Source organism: Equus caballus, chromosome 27, assembly GCF_041296265.1.
Source record: "Equus caballus isolate H_3958 breed thoroughbred chromosome 27, TB-T2T, whole genome shotgun sequence".
Taxonomy (NCBI): Eukaryota; Metazoa; Chordata; class Mammalia; order Perissodactyla; family Equidae; genus Equus; species Equus caballus.
The window spans coordinates 32988540-32995414 of record NC_091710.1 but is presented as its reverse complement, the minus strand read 5'-3'; positions in this window follow the sequence as shown (position 1 = coordinate 32995414).

The window sequence follows — 6875 nt, the reverse complement described above, 5'->3', positions numbered from 1 at the left end:
AGGTGGACACAAAGTGAAAAGCAATGAAATACTTTGCAGGTGGTCACATCGAAGGTTAGGCAATGCTCGAGCTGCTAATAATTCTACTGCTTTGCTGTGAGTATTACAGCTTGGGGTACAGGCTCATTTTCCTTGGGAAAAGTCTCTCTTGCAGGTAGCTTGCCTCTAAGATAGAGGAGTCACTGGGACCACAAGGATCCATTAGGACTTAGGGCCATAAAAATTTTAAATATTAGAATTGGTAGGACCTTAGAGTTTATCCGGTGACCAGCCATCATTTACAGAGAATTTGAGACCCAGAGAAGTTAAGTTGCCTGGTTCAATGTCACACACCAGATCTACTAAAGTCCCGTGCACTGCTTTTCTGAAATGAAAGGTACCCAGAGAAGGTTGTGTTTTATGTCAAAAAAATATACATTATGCCATAAAATACAGTCTTGACTATGTTCTGTATGAAAAAAGATGCATGATGAAAAACTCTAAACTCAAAAGAAGGCAGGCATTTTAAAAGTGTGTGTGGTTTTTTTTTTATGTGAATACACTGAATGACACTGTAGTTAAATGCCACAATACATTAAAGGAAAATTTTGCCTGGGCATCGAAACCACTGATAAATGGTGAGTTTGTTAAAGACTGTCTACTGAATGCAACAGACATGATATATCCCAAACAGAAGCAACCGGAAGTCCTGTCGCTTAGTGTTTTAAAAATATGGCTAAGAATCTACAGCACAAATTATATAAGAAAGTTAAATAATTTCTAGTGTTTTAGCTGATGACTTAGTATGTTAGTACATATATATACTACATATACTATACAGCATATATATCTTTTTTCATGGAGTTGATTAGGATTCATGGCTAGAAGGTTGCTTGGATATGATACCATTATGGTGGACATAATTATCAGGAAATGACTTATTTTTGGGTGCCAGGCTAATCTTGATAGTTTGAAGGTAGAGTAGTCAATATTAATCTGCCTGCTTACATGTTGTGATCTGTGATCTGATTGGCGTTAATGTCAGACTTATTGTGAACTTAGTAAGGCAACATGAATAAAGACATAGAACTTATGCCTCTTCATTACTTTAATCACCACCAATAGCTTAGTAGTAAAAGGTTAGAACTAGAAAATGTCAGGGATGTAGTAAATAACACCAGCACTGGATATGCTTCTGTGGCTTCAACTGCTGATAGGCAATGATTTGTGTGACCCTACTGAGGCACGGATGTCATATTCTGCTGTATTTCATGGAGTTTGGCTGGATCAGTTTAAGCGGTTTTGGGTTGGGAACAGTTTTTTGTATTGTTGAAAGAAACCGACTTGTTCATATGATCCAAGGAAAAATCTCCATCCAACTCAGAAAAACTAGACCACTGAAACACTTGGAATCTTTCTTTTCAAGAGTGTCCGTGAGTTATGGATCTATACACTGTAGCTAAAAAATGTAAGATCAATTCACTCATTTCTAAAAAAACTACCACTGAGAACCTCATTTTGTTGGGAATAATCCGGTTTAACTACAGTGGAATGAGCTTTCCAGAAATAAAAGTAATAGCCTGAACTTCTTTCTCAAAACTGTAGATTTGAAGACCGAACTCCTACAAGTGTATTTCAGACTTAATCACAATGAAATAACACTGCTGTTTACTTTTCTCGATTAATCTTAATAGAAGAAAGGAAGCACTATAAATTAACATTATTGAATTTTAGGGCAAAATAGTACTGAAAACTAAACATGATACGATTGATGTATCAGAATTCTAACAGTGCACATATTCTTTTCATGCTCAGAACACAAAATGGAACACTAGACATTTTGGTACAGAAGACAAGGTGTCAGTTTTCCATTTTCACATTAAAGAAGAAAAGAATTACAAACATTTGTTTTGATTTATTATTAAACATCTCTAGGTCTCAATTTGTATTTTTATAAATATAAAATGTAATCAATATTACACACATATATATATAACCTGCTCGCATTAAAGTTAAACATTTGTAAAGCCGGTGTACTGATTTTTTCTTAAATCCAGTCCATGCCACTCATTTCTGCACCTGCCTGCTCTATAGGCACGCATCTGTCAGCCTCTGAACCTCAGGGTAGACTGCCTTCTGCAGAGCATGTGGCTGATGCTGGAGATGGAATACCGGAGTTCAGGAGCAGAGCACTACTTGGCCTGGGCAGAAACTCAGGGCATTGCCACTGCATGGGCAAGCATCTGTGGACTGTGCCATGTGAAGCTTTGTCTACAATATTGCATGGCATGGACGTGGAGAAACTGGAGTTGACCAGTAAAAGTTTTTGGTTCCGCCTGTGCCTGGATTTGAAACCAGGACTGAGCATCAGCACTTTTGGACTGAGCTAGCCCTGAGACACAGGAATACTTTTTGAATGAGAAATAGAGGCCCTCAAGAGGGTGATACTTGACTTCCTACTAATAGGACAAATTAGGGCCTAAGTGATTGATTGAAATAATAAAAGATTAATTTATATTTTTGTTTTTAGTAGATCTTGAGTACATAGAATTAGATTAATCATAACTCTTGATTTGTGGCACATTCTCATCATTGGCCCCTGCATGGTCTTCTTTTAGTGTCTGAGTGAATGCATTTATGCAATTATTCAGAGCTAAGAAAGCATTCATACTCTGAGCTCTGTATTGAAGAATACTGAACACGGCAATGAACCCTGCTCAGATGAGATCTAAGAGAAGAGAAGAAAAAGGAGTGAAGACGGGACAACCAACATTTAGTGAGCATCTACTCCTTACCATGCACTATGCTGGGCGCTTTGCAAACATTATTTATTTGATTCTCCCAAGGGCGTCCCTAGCAAGCCAAGGGCTCCCCATCCTTCCTGCCTGTGGTTCTTTCCCATTACTGCAATCTGGCGGGTCACAAATAGAACCCCTGTGAGTGACAAGTACATTTCAGTGCAATATTCTCAGGTGGTTGAGTGGTTGGGTGCTGGGTGCTTTTCCATTTTCACAGCTGAACTTTAAAATCTCATTAAAACAGCGTTTTGTTGCCATTTGCTGAGTTTAAATCAACAGTGATTCAGCAAATAGGCAGACACAGCAAGTTCTCTCTCCTGGCAAGTATAATAAGGGGCCTGCATGGTATATGACTGAGAGAGAAAAAAGCAGTTTCCGAGCTAAAGCATTGTGAGCCCCTTTGTAAGCATTGTCTCCTATAAACCTTAGCTGATCTTTATATGTGAATGACTTTGAAAGAAAAAGAAGGCTCTTTCTTCTCCCCCATCCTTGGCAGTGTTTGCACTGGCAGAAGTATTGGACGGGTGCATTGCCAAGAAGTTTGGAAATGTCTGTTAGTGTCTGATGCAACCTGATGTCCTGAATAACATTAATTTTAAAAAAAGAAGTTTCTGGACTAGAAAGAGTCTTTCTTAGACTTAGAGCTGATCTAAATCCCCTAGCTGGCTCTTACCTAGACTGTTAAAAGTTTTTCTTAGTAACTGGCTGGAAGACTCATGAGGAAATACTGCAGTGGCTCCATATTTGTTGCTTGTCTACTATGGGCTAGACAAGTGGCTGGTGCTGCTGAGTCAGACGGGGCCCAGCCCTCAAGTGGCTCTCAGGCTAAAGTCAGAAGAAGGGCAGGGCTCCGAAAATTGTAACTCAAGGTTGAAAGAAAGAAGGGCCATAAGAAGTGCTAGGCAGGGAGGGGTGAGTCCTGAGAAAGGAGCTAAAGATCCACGTGCTCTTTCAGATAAGACTTGCAGATTCCGAACTAGAACGTGCAAAAGGACCTCTGTGACCTCTGTGACAGTGAAGAAGAAAGGACAGGGCAGCTGCTGGGGTCAAGACAGGAAGACGTTGACTTGCATGAAGATGCGTGGAGAGGACTTCCTTAGGTTTGAGCCACTTCAAGAGGAAATAGGAGGAAACATCAAGGCCGCCTGTAAGGAGAGCAAGACTTTACTCCTGCAGCCCCCTCAGGACTGTGGATGCCCCTCCCTGACCTTGACCCCTCCCTTCGTGTCTCATTCTGCATCCTCAGGGCTCTCAGGCTCTGACTTAGTCAACAGGGACCCCCTCTTGCCTGTCTTCCTCCTTTTCCCTTCTCTGTTCTTCCTCCTTTGGGGCTTGGTCTCTGCACAGTGAGGACTAAATTACTAAATGACCAGAATGACTAAATTCATGACTGAACCGATTGGCTCCTTAGAGGCCCATCTCTAAGAGCAGCATTCTCTGACTCCGTAGCAGGCCAGTAGGAAGATATTTGAAGACCTGGAATTGTAAGTTCTTAGAAAATCCCCAAAGGCACCGAGTCCAACCTCCTACCGTTTGTACCCAAACTTCCTAAATCATCCACCTTGGCAGCTTCTGATCTCTCTGCCTGTAGGTAACTCGAGACCAGTGGCCATGGGTGCCTTTATGACAGGTCTCCACCTTGGTAGCATTCAGGAGGATTAAGGGCTAAATTAAGGGCACAAAGCCCCTCTTCAGCCCTGGGGCAGCAGGGGGGTCCCAGGGTCGGGAAGACCTTGGTCAAGCGCAGCAAGGAGAACAAGCAGCTACTCAGCCTGGCTGGCTGTTTATGTCGGGGACACAGGGCTCCACACCAGCTGCCGCTGCCCGCCCGGGCCTGTGGCTGCTGACAGCCGGGGCTGGATAATGTGGGCATTCATTGCCTCCAGCTGCTCCTCACAGGGCAGGCTCACCGAGGGTGCAGAGGGGAGTGAATGAAATGGGGGAGCCAAAGCAGAAGGGAGAAAGCAGCCATTTGTATGAGTGCCATGCAACTGCAGGGCCACCATCAGCCTGGGGAGTTGGGACCTTGCTGCAGGGGAACGTGAACTTTGTTGCTTGTCCCGCCTGAGTCTGTAATGAGGCTAAGTAAACACGTCTAGCATTTCCAAATACTCTGCACGATTTTCTCCCCAATGAGCTGCCTGCTGAGAAAGGGCGGACAGACCCAATCCTCCCAAATCAGTTTGGATGCAATTCAATTTTTTTTCTCCCTGGGAAGATAAACTGGGTCAGTCATTTTCTCCGTGATCCACTGATAAGAGTCCCGGATGGGACTTAGGGGACCTCGGGTCTACTCCCAGCCTGTCCACCATGTCCATGACCTCGGAGTAGTTAGGTAACTGTTCCAGGCTTCTACATCCTCCCCTTTAAAATGGACATCACAACAACTCTCCTACCTACTTCACAGGGTGGCTGACAGGACAAAATGAGAAAACAACCATAAATCATATTATACACAAGAGACCAATAAGATCAAGGGGTGGGCAAGCTTGTCCACAAAGGGCCAGGTAGTAAATATTTTAGGCCTTATGTATCCCATAAGGTCTCTGTGGCACGTTCTTCTTTGTGGGTTGTTTTTACAACGCTTTAAAAGTGTAAAAATCATTCTCAGCTCATGGGCCACACGAAAACAAGCCCTAGGTGGCATTTGGCCCACGGGTTGCGGTTTGCCAACCTCTACTGGAGACAAACCACAGGAGATGGTTGGACGGAGGATCAGCCTCCAGTGGTTGTGATAAGTCTAAATGTAAATAAGCATTAATAAATAAATGATATATGGACAGTGTATGAATATAAACGAATATACATATCCATGGTATTTTCTGACTTGTGTCCCCCACTGGTGAAATTACTTGAATCCCAGCCCACAGGCCATCTTGTTCAGATGCTCCTAGACTATCTTGCCATTTGCTGAGCTCTTCACTGCCTAGGCTAGAGCATCCGTGCTGACTGAATCTGTGGTCTTAAACTGGAGGCCAGCCTTCAGCCTCAATTAGGCTGCTTGTCGTGCCTAAGAGGTTCATTGGGCCCTCATAATAACGGCAGCTGACCATCCTGCCTCCCTAGCCACTGCTGCCTGGGCGTAGCTCCTGCAGGGAGAATGGGATGAAGGCCTTTATTTGGGGGCCACTCCTGCGCAGGTAAGAAACAATTAATGTTATATATGGCAATTAGCTCACAAACAGTCTGTTGGGGACAGTGTGTGTTTAAATTTTGTCACTATTTCTCCCATAATACCTTAGTGAGGTAAGCTGGCTTTATCACTGTCATTGGCAAAGAGGAGAATTGTGATGAAGAATATTTAAACATAGCACTCAAGACTCTAAAGTCAACTCCCATGATTGAGTGGAGCAATGGTTTCTGGCTCCTTCTGTCTCTGATGAGGAGTTAGATAACTGCTTCCCTTGTATGTTTCTCTCTTCTTTCCCATCCTCCCTCCTGTGTGAAGCTATTAGAAGAGCCACAGAATGAAGCCTGGATGAGCAGAGCAGAGAGCAAAGAATGGTTGCTTCATCCTCGTCCCTTCCAAAGTATTTCCAAGGGGAAATGGCAGATGAACAACACTTTTCTAGACTAGAATGATGAAAGCCGCCAGATTTCAGATATACCCGTGCAAGAGGCAGTGCTGACCTCACGAATCTTGCTTTTGCTGGTACTGTGTGGAACTATGATGAAATGAATGCAGTCTTTCAGAGCCAGGTTCCTTGATAGCAACCACCTCGTACCTTCTTTTGACAGAGGGGAAGATGGAGAGCCAGAAAGGGTGTGAGCTTTTCAAGAAGATGGCTGGAGTTCAGAGCTGAGACCAGCAGTGCAGTCTCTGACTTGGATCCAGTCCATTGTCTACCACACTCTGCTGTCTCCCAGGGTGTCAGCTGCCCCACACAGCTACACTTTGTGTTTGTCATTTCATTTTTATGATCTCAAGACGTCTTTTCCCACTTCAGATGAAGATCTCTGTCATTTCTAATTCAACACAATGTTTTCTCTCTGAATGATTATTTCCCTTTGTTAGCACATAGGGCTAAAAGCTCAACACTGCTGTTTGAGCATGGCACAGAGTAGAGCTCTATTCTGCAGAGGAAAGCTCTAGTCTTC